Source organism: Coregonus lavaretus (assembly GCF_964263955.1).
Source record: "Coregonus lavaretus genome assembly, chromosome: 3".
NCBI lineage: Eukaryota > Metazoa > Chordata > Actinopteri > Salmoniformes > Salmonidae > Coregonus > Coregonus lavaretus.
The window spans coordinates 43,514,557-43,524,556 of record NC_139990.1 but is presented as its reverse complement, the minus strand read 5'-3'; the positions used below and the strand labels follow the sequence as shown (position 1 = coordinate 43,524,556).

The window sequence follows — 10,000 nt, the reverse complement described above, 5'->3', positions numbered from 1 at the left end:
GTTTCTGTGTCTTTGTGAAGAATGCTAACAGGTAGTATACACAGACTCCTGATAGGCATCCCACACACACACACACACACACACACACACACACACACACACGTACACACAATTACACACACGCTATGAATTCACATTAACAATCTGCCAAACTCTCGGCTTAAAATGTCCACATGTCCTCAAATGAGCTTGAGGTAGCTGGAACTAGAGAGGTGCTTGGTCATCTTTAACCATGTGTGTGTCCAGAGGAATCAACTGTTTATCACTTCCTCCAGACTGACCCCTGACTATATATGGCAGCCTATTCCCTATAAAGTGCACTACTGTTGACCAGAGTAGTGCAGTAAATAGGGTATAGTGTTCCTTTTGGGATGCAGCCCCGGGTGATTTACTTTAGCTTACTCTAGTCTATTTCCACTGGATCTGGACACTTGAATGTTATGATTACATCATACCGCCACCGTACATGACATCTTGGCCAGTAAAATGTTCTAAAGCCCCCCTTTTCCTTTAGCTTGATAGACTAACACAGACGCACATGTTCACTCTAAGTCTACGTATGTGTGTGTGTGTGTGTGTGTGTTTCAAGTGAGGTGTCATATCATCAGCATCCTCTCTCTGGTAGTTCCATAGATAGAGAATGGATGCTCCACATTCAGCACACTAAAATGACTCTTTTTAGATATGTCACAACGATCTGCCTGCATCCTCTACAAGCTGACTACTACAGTACAAGTGTTCTCCCTCCATATGTCTCAAGCTTCGCTGAATAAAGCTTTTGGGTTCTGTCAACATGGCATGCGCCATCTCATTATTTTCTGTGCTAAAGACAAGGAAACATGTAAACTGCCAAATAAAAGAACCAATGACCTAAACATAATGAGTGGTGTTGATGTTTTAGGAATGACTTCTACATTTTAGTCATTTAGCAGACGCTCTTATCCAGAGCGACTTACAGGAGCAATTAGGGTTAAGTGCCTTGCTCAAGGGCACATCGACAGATTTTTCACCTAGTCGGCTCGGGGATTAGAACCAGCAACCTTTCGGTTACTGGCACAACGCTCTTAACCACTAAGCTACCTGGTCGACTCTACCTGCCGACACTTCTCTGTCCTGTCGATAAGATACGTTGAGTGGGCTACTGTGAGTGATGTAAGTAGAACAGGGTTTCCCAAACTCGGTCCTGGGGACCCCAAGGGGTGCACCTTTTGGTTTTGGCCCTAGCGCTTCACAGCTGATAGAAATAATCAACTAATCATCAAGCTTTGATTATTTGAATCAGCTGTGTAGGTGCTAGGACAGAAAAACCAGAACGTGCACCCCTTGGGGTCCCAGAGGACCGAGTTTGGGAAACGCTAAAGTAGACTATCACCCATTCTTTTTTGAAATTGTATTTTTAAATGATCCCGATTGTAACTGATTACTTGAACAAACAAAACAATGTAAATCATATTTGTCTTAATCTGGATTTATTGTGTTGAATCCAACGTCAAGGCTGGCATCAGTGACTGTTTACAGGCTTGCTGGGTTAGGTACTGTAACCCTGGGTTACAGTAGAATACATGGTGGGCAGCAAACCAATCAGGGAGGAGGAGGAAACTACTCATGAACCCAAAATCTCAGAAAATGTCTGAAAAACAGCATTCTTTAAATGTTTAAAAGTATTTCTGATCATTCTTGGAATCTCTGAAATAATATAAACTGCCCTCTCAACTGTCTTATCGATTTGATCTTCTAAGAGTGGAGTTGTGTCGGGACAGAGATCTTTCTGTGGATCAGTGAACGTCGCTGGTTGCAGACTGAGACAATCCACCTGTTTCTTATAGAAGTCCAGTTCAGCAGCAGTGAGCTCCCTTCTCCTACTGTAGAGCGTTAGAGAGGTGTAGAGCTTCCCATCCTCAGCCCATCTCTCCAGGGTCAGGAGGCAGTCTGGGCATGTTGTCAGGAGGACCTCAGAAACAGGGATGGGGATCACTGAAGTCCATGTGCTATTGTCATGCAGAGTAAAGTTAGAGTCGATCCTGAAGCATTCGATTCCAAAAGCATTTTGATGTGGAATTCCAACGCCATAGAACTTGGCGATGTCAAGAATGTTGTTCTGGGTACCGACCGGCACAGAGACCTCTATCCAGGCACTGTGTAATAAGGTATACAGTATTTGCTCCCAGGAAGGACGGTCAGAACTCTCAGCAATATACACCCACTTCCCAAGGGTCTGCAAGATAGAAAGGCAGATAGACAATAACTGGGCTAGCTGACACAAACAACCATATCTCCCTAACCATGGGTGGACAGACGACAGACAGACGGACAGACAAACACAGACGGACGGACAGGCGGAATGACAGACGGATGACGGACAGACAGACAGACGACGGACCGACAGACAGACGACGGACAGACAGACACACGGACACACGGACAGACAGACGGACAGGCAGATGGACAGACAGACAGACAGTACAGTTCAGTAGATAGTACCTGATTGACACCGCTCAGCTCCAGTGGTCTTAGGAGATCCTCACAGGTTAAAGGGGCCGCCTGGGAGCCACTCACTGAGAGAAGGCCCAGGACAACAGCGACACACACCGCCAGCATCATATCTCAGTACGTCTCCCTCAATATAATGTATCTCCCTGTGTCTCTGTACAGTAAGTCTGTCTCACTATGCCTGTTGATGTTTCAATGATGCCAAGGATAGTTCCAGTCTTTTATATGATCTAATATTTGCTCTCCTGTGCCTTTCATGGTACAACAGATCAGATTTCAGGGACATTTGCTGTTTGTACTGTCTGGCAGAGGAGGCTGGTATGAGGAGCTATAGGAGAACAGGCTCATTATAATGGCTGGAATGGAATAATTGGAACGGTATCAAACACATCAAGCATATGGAAACCATGTTTGACTCCGTTCCATTCATTACATTCCAGCCATTACAATGAGGCCATCCTCCTATAGCTCCTCCCACAAGCCCCCTCTGCTGTCTGGGTTCACAGTTCCACCACTGTTGCTAAATCTAAACAAGACAAAGTCCCATTCCTAATCTCGTGTGGACAGACTACATAACATAAAATGAGTATCTGACGCAATTACGCAACATTTTAGTTTTGGGTTTCCGAGATGAATTCCTAAACAAAACCTGAACTCAAGGGTCAACATAACATACTGTTTGTAAAAACAACCTGAACTCAGGGGTTGATGTAACACACTGACTGTAAAAACAACCTGAACTCAGGGGCCAACGTAACATACTGACTGTAAAAACAACCTGAACTCAGGGGTTGATGTAACATACTGACTGTAAAAACAACCTGAACTCAGTGGTCAACATAACATACTGTTTGTAAAAACAACCTGAACTCAGGGGTTGATGTAACATACTGACTGTAAAAACAACCTGAACTCAGGGGCCAATGTAACATACTGACTGTAAAAACAACCTGAACTCAGGGGTTGATGTAACATACTGACTGTAAAAACAACCTGAACTCAGGGGTCAACATAACATACTGACTGTAAAAACAACCTGAACTCAGGGGTCGATGTAACATACTGACTGTAAAAACAACCTGAACTCAGGGGTCAACGTAACATACTGACTGTAAAAACAACTTGAACTCAGTGGTCAACATAACATACTGACTGTAAAAACATCCTGAACTCAGGGGTCGATGTAACATACTGACTGTAAAACAACCTGAACTCAGGGGTCGATGTAACATACTGACTGTAAAAACAACCTGAACTCAGGGGTCAACGTAACATATTGACTGTAAAAACAACTTGAACTCAGTGGTCAACATAACATACTGACTGTAAAAACATCCTGAACTCAGGGGTCGATGTAACATACTGACTGTAAAAACAACCTGAACTCAGGGGTCAATGTAACATACTGACTGTAAAAACAACCTGAACTCAGGGGTCAACGTAACATACTGATTGTAAAAACAACTTGAACTCAGTGGTCAACACAACATACTGTTTGTAAAAACAACCTGAACTCAGGGGTCGATGTAACATACTGACTGTAAAAACAACCTGAACTCAGGGGTTGATGTAACATACTGACTGTAAAAACAACCTGAACTCAGGGGTCAACATAACATACTGACTGTAAAAACAACCTGAACTCAGGGGTCGATGTAACATACTGACTGTAAAAACAACCTGAACTCAGGGGTCAACGTAACATACTGACTGTAAAAACAACTTGAACTCAGTGGTCAACATAACATACTGACTGTAAAAACATCCTGAACTCAGGGGTCGATGTAACATACTGACTGTAAAACAACCTGAACTCAGGGGTCGATGTAACGTACTGACTGTAAAAACAACCTGAACTCAGGGGCCAACGTAACATACTGACTGTAAAAACAACCTGAACTCAGGGGTCAATGTAACATACTGACTGTAAAAACAACCTGAACTCAGGGGTCAACGTAACATACTGACTGTAAAAACAACCTGAACTCAGGGGTCGATGTAACATACTGACTGTAAAAACAACCTGAACTCAGGGGTCAATGTAACATACTGACTGTAAAAACAACCTGAACTCAGGGGTCAACGTAACATACTGACTGTAAAAACAACCTGAACTCAGGGGTCAACGTAACATACTGACTGTAAAAACAACCTGAACTCAGGGGTCAACGTAACATACTGACTGTAAAAACAATAATATGGCCTTTAACAAGTTTATTTGCTGGGTATGTGGCTAGACTATGAGGTTAGTCTGTAGACCAACACCCAGTGGGTTTTGTTAACCAGATGGTATGAAACCATAGTGGTAAACCCTACTTCTGTTACGAGAAACAGGAAGTTGTGTCGGGACAGAGCTCTTTCTGTGGATCCATGAACGTCTCTGGTGGCAGACTGAGACAAGTTACCTGTTTCTTATAGAAGTCCAGTTCAGCAGCAGTGAGCTCCCTTCTCCTACTGAAGAGCTTTAGAGCGGTGTAGGGCTTCCCATCCTCAGCCCATCTCTCCAGGGTCAAGAGGCAGTCTGGGCACGTTGTTAGGAGGACCTCAGAAACAGGGAAGGGGATCACTGAAGTCCATGTGTTATTGTCATGCAGAGTAAAGTTAGAGTTGATCCTAAAGCATCAGCGTCCTCTGATCCGGAATACCAAAGCCATAGAAGTCAACGACATCGACCGGCACAGAGACCTCTATCCAGGCACTGTGTAATAAGGTATTCAGTATTTGCTCACAGGAAGGACGGCCTGAACTCTCAGCAATATACACCCACTTCCCAAGAGTCTGCAAGATGGAAAGGCAGATAGACAGAATAACTGGGCTAGCTGACACAAACAACCATGTCTCCCAAACCATGGGTGGACAGACCGACAGACAGACGGACGGACGGACTGACAGATGGACAGACGGACAAGGGGACGGACAGACGGAGAAGCGGACGGACAGACGGAGAAGCTGACGGACAGACGGGCAGGCGGACAGACTGATAGCTCTGCTGTTTGCTCTCCTCATGACACAACAGGTCAGGTTCCAGGAACATTTGCTGTTTGCACCATCTGGGTTTCCAGTTCTACAACTGTTGCTAAATCTAAACAAGGCAAAGTCCCATTCCTAATCTCTTGTGGACAGACTACGTTACATAAATCGAGTATCTGACGCAATTATGCAAGATTTTTGTTCTGGGTTTCCGAGATGAACCCGTTCCTAAACAGTAAACACAGAGTGCTGTTGTTTCCAGCAGGTGACAGTAAAACTTTATTAAACTTCTACAGAACTTCATTGTATTGACAAAACTGTATTACATTGAATGAAAACGGCTTTTCAGATATCCCATAGCGCCTTTATGGAAGTCTTAAGTCTTGTATGTGACCGTCTTGATCTGGTGTAGCACTTGTAATTCCAAGTCTAACATCCCAGTATTCTAAAGTGTAACATCCCAGCATTCTAAAGTCTAACATACCAGTATTCTAAAGTCTAACATCCCAGCATTCTAAAGTTTAACATCCCAGTATTCTAAAGTCTAATATCCCAGTATTCTAAAGTCTAACATCCCAGCATTCTAAAGTCTAACATCCCAGCATTCTAAAGTCTAACATCCCAGCATTCTAAAGTATAACATCCCAGTATTCTAAAGTCTAACATCCCAGTATTCTAAAGTCTAACATCCCAGCATTCTAAAGTATAACATACCAGTATTCTAAAGTCTAACATCCCAGTATTCTAACGTCTAATATCCCAGTATTCTAAAGTCTAACATCCCAGCATTTTAAAGTCTAACATCCCAGTATTCTAAAGTCTAACATCCCAGCATTCTAAAGTATAACATCCCAGCATTCTAAAGTCTAACATCCCAGTATTCTAAAGTCTAACACCCCAGCATTCTAAAGTATAACATCCCAGTATTATAAAGTCTAACATCCCAGTATTCTAAAGTCTAACATCCCAGCATTCTAAAGTCTAACATCCCAGTATTCTAAAGTCTAACATCCCAGCATTCTAAAGTCTAATATCCCAGCATTCTAAAGTCTAACATCCCAGTATTCTAAAGTCTAACATCCCAGTATTCTAAAGTCTAACATCCCAGTATTCTAAAGTCTAACATCCCAGTATTCTAAAGTCTAACATCCCAGTATTCTAAAGTCTAACATCCCAGCATTCTAAAGTCTAACATCCCAGCATTCTAAAGTATAACATCCCAGTATTCTATACCATGCTGTTTACCACTCTAATAAGATGATTGGTTGTTGTCTTCTCAGCCGGGGTGGATTCAGGTGCCGTCTAGCAGGCTGTAGAGCCCCTGTAATGAACATGAACTCTCCCTGGCAGTGACAGAGGAGGCCTTTCTTCCAGCATTTCATCAACACTCCGGTCCCCTACTGATGGGGCCAACAGTGGCTTTATATACTGTACAAACAGCAGCTAGACTCATTATTCTTTGTGTGAGAATGTAGCCCCTCCCCTCCCCACTGTTGGCCCCATAATTACAGGGGCTCTACAGATATGGCAGGCCTGTGTCAACTAAGGCTCCCAATGTTTACCTTCTCAACACACAATGTGATCTAAATATCTTTGTCCAGGAAAAGCCACTTGTCTAAACAGATAACTCTGAGAACAACAAATGTTTTTATAAATGGGAACGTTGGGATTGATTTGAGTTCATATGAAAGCAAGACTGCAGTGTGATTTCACCACAACTATTTATACTATTTTATAGGAAGAGCCATGGCGCCCATATCTGGGCATTGAGTGCTGCAATTGTGGAATATCTGGGCATTGAGTGCTGCAATTGTGGAATATACACATGGGCTTGGTCAACATTGGAGCTGAAATGGCAGGCAACTGTCTGATCTACTAATCACCTTAAATCCTAAATACCTACTAATTATTGTTTGACGATCACAGTCAGTCACAAGTTACCCTAAATGCATCATGTCAGCTGTAAAGTCGAACAAGCCCACTTTCTCTCACAGGCATGGAGAATGTCCTTGAGATGTTGTTGCCAGCTCTGAGCTCCAGCAGGGGGCACGTGTTAAGGTCTGTGCTCCCCAGTCTCAGCCATCTGTTGTCAGGCTCACACGGCACTGGGACCTGCCCTCTCCTCTCAGCCTCCACGGACGGCTGCTGCATGAAGGGGGACGAGAGGCTCAAGGCTCTGTGTGTGTGTGTTTGTGTGTGTGTGTGTGTGTGTGTGTGTGTGCATGTGTGTGTATACGTAGGGAGGAGGCTTACTTGTGTGATGGGAGCCTTTTCATGCTTCCTGCTTTGATCTTCTCTCTCAACTCCTCATCCCACTCTCGCTCTCTCTGTGTCTCAGGCCCCCAGTCTGCATGGCACAGCGATGGAGGGGGAGGGGGAGGGGTGTCCGCTGCTCCTCTCACTGAGCCGCTGCTTTTTCTGTGTCCATAACGCTGGGGGAGCTGCTGGGAGCTGCTGCTGGCTGCACATGGGACACTACAATCACAGGCTGCGTCCCAAATGGCACCCTACAGAGTACACTACCATGGGCCCTGGCAACAAAAAAAAAATAGTGCACTATATAGGGAATATAGGGTGCCATTTTGGATGCAGCCACAGGCTCCAAGAGCAAAGCAGGGCCCCAGTTAGTGGGCGGAAGAGAGGGTTTGCCCGTGAACTAAAGCGGGGTGTGCTTCCCTTTTAATGCTCCCCTCAGATCTGCAACAGTAGGCCTCCCCCTGTCCCTCTGTCCACCTGTCTCTCTGTCCTCCTGTCCCCCTGTCCCCCTGTCCCTCTGTCCCCCTGTCCCTCTGTCCCTCTGTCCCCCTGTCCCTCTACCCCCTGTCCCTCTGTCCTCCTGCCCAGCTGTCACTGTACGTCTCGCATGGTAAAGACAGGGGCTCTCATTATAGAGGTCAACACTTTATCTTATACTTAGGATGTGGTCAATGTTTGTCTGTTTTGCAGCTATATATCTTATACAGTATATCTTATATCTATTCCATAAACAAGGCATTCACTTTTCTATGTACAGTGTGTCAGTCATTATTCTGATCTTCAAACAAATTACACACACAAAAAAGGTGCAAAACCCCTCCCAAAAATATTAATTTGTTCTAGAAATCAGGATATTGCAACACAAGACATAATGTGACAGCCCCCCCCCCCCCCCCACCCTCCCCCAATCACCGTTATCCTCCCCTTTCACCCCCTGCTGGGTAGTCAGCAGTCAGCCATGGGCTGAGTGAGGAGCACAGATGCGAAGGCACAGAGTGGTGACCCTAATTGTAGAGTAATTGGATGGGTTGAGCACTTACCTTTCTTTAGACATGTAGCTAGTGTTAGACCCTGACAACCAACCACCGACCAACCCCACCATCTCAACAGATGACTGCACTTAATATTGCATGACTAACACATTTGGGTCAGCGAGGAGGGAGGGCCGGGGGCATGGGGGGTGTCTGTGTTCTAATAACATACTGTGATGATATGGGGGGTGTCTGTGTTCTAATAACATACTGTGATGATACGGGGGGTGTCTGTGAGAGAGAGACAGAGAGAGAGAAAGAGAGAGAGAGAGAGAGATAGAGAGATGAGAGAGATAGAGAGATGAGAGAGAGAGAGATAAAGAGAGATAAAGAGAGAGAGAGAGAGATAGAGAGATGAGAGAGATAGAGAGATGAGAGAGAGGGATATATATATATAGAGAGAGAGATAGAGAGATGAGAGAGAGAGAGATAAAGAGAGAGAGAGAGATAGAGAGATGAGAGAGATAGAGAGATGAGAGAGAGGGATATATATATATAGAGAGAGAGATAGAGAGATGAGAGAGATAGAGAGATGAGAGAGAGAGATAAAGAGAGATAAAGAGAGAGAGAGAGAGAGATAGAGAGATGAGAGAGATAGAGAGATGAGAGAGATAGAGAGATGAGAGAGATGAGAGAGAGGGATATATATATAGAGAGAGAGATAGAGAGATGAGAGAGAGAGAGATAAAGAGAGATAAAGAGAGAGAGAGAGAGAGATAGAGAGATGAGAGAGATAGAGAGATGAGAGAGAGGGATATATATATATAGAGAGAGAGATAGAGAGATGAGAGAGATAGAGAGATGAGAGAGAGAGAGATAAAGAGAGAGATAGAGAGATGAGAGAGATAGAGAGTTGAGAGAGAGGGATATATATATAGAGAGAGAGAGAGAGATGAGAGAGAGAGAGATAAAGAGAGATAAAGAGAGAGAGAGAGAGAGAGATAGAGAGATGAGAGAGATAGAGAGATGAGAGAGAGGGATATATATATAGAGAGATAGATAGAGAGATGAGAGAGATAGAGAGATGAGAGAGATATGAGAGGATGAGAGAGAGATGAGAGAGAGATAAAGGAGAGATAAGAGAGAGAGAGAGAGATAGAGAGATGAGAGAGATAGAGAGATAGAGAGATGAGAGATGAGAGAGAGATAGATAAGGAGAGAGATAAAGAGAGATAAAGAGAGATGAGGAGAGAGAGAGAGAGATTAAAGAGAGATAAAGAGAGATAAAGAGAGAGAGGGAGAGATAAAGAGAG

General features: G+C 44.1%; 1 protein-coding gene and 1 long non-coding RNA gene across 3 annotated transcripts in view; one reads left to right on the top strand and one right to left on the bottom strand.

Annotated features, from left to right (window-relative positions):
- stmn2a (stathmin 2a) overlaps nucleotides 1-1,354 on the top strand; it is a 15,830-nt gene extending 14,476 nt beyond the window's left edge. Inside the window, exon 5 of the mRNA XM_084153590.1 lies at nucleotides 1-1,354. This exon is cut by the window's left edge and continues 573 nt beyond it. The gene's annotated coding sequence lies outside the window, so the exon portion shown is untranslated.
- A 98-nt stretch (nucleotides 1,355-1,452) lies between these two features.
- LOC311110954 lies at nucleotides 1,453-4,889 on the bottom strand. Of its 2 annotated transcripts, XR_014610741.1 has the most exons (3): nucleotides 3,698-4,889; nucleotides 2,482-3,655; nucleotides 1,453-2,215 (listed from the first exon to the last, which is right to left on the bottom strand). It is a non-coding gene; the product is annotated as an uncharacterized lncRNA (long non-coding RNA). The 2 variants fall into 2 exon arrangements; XR_014610740.1 differs by having other exon boundaries at nucleotides 2,482-4,889.
- Nucleotides 4,890-10,000: the final 5,111 nt, after the last annotated feature.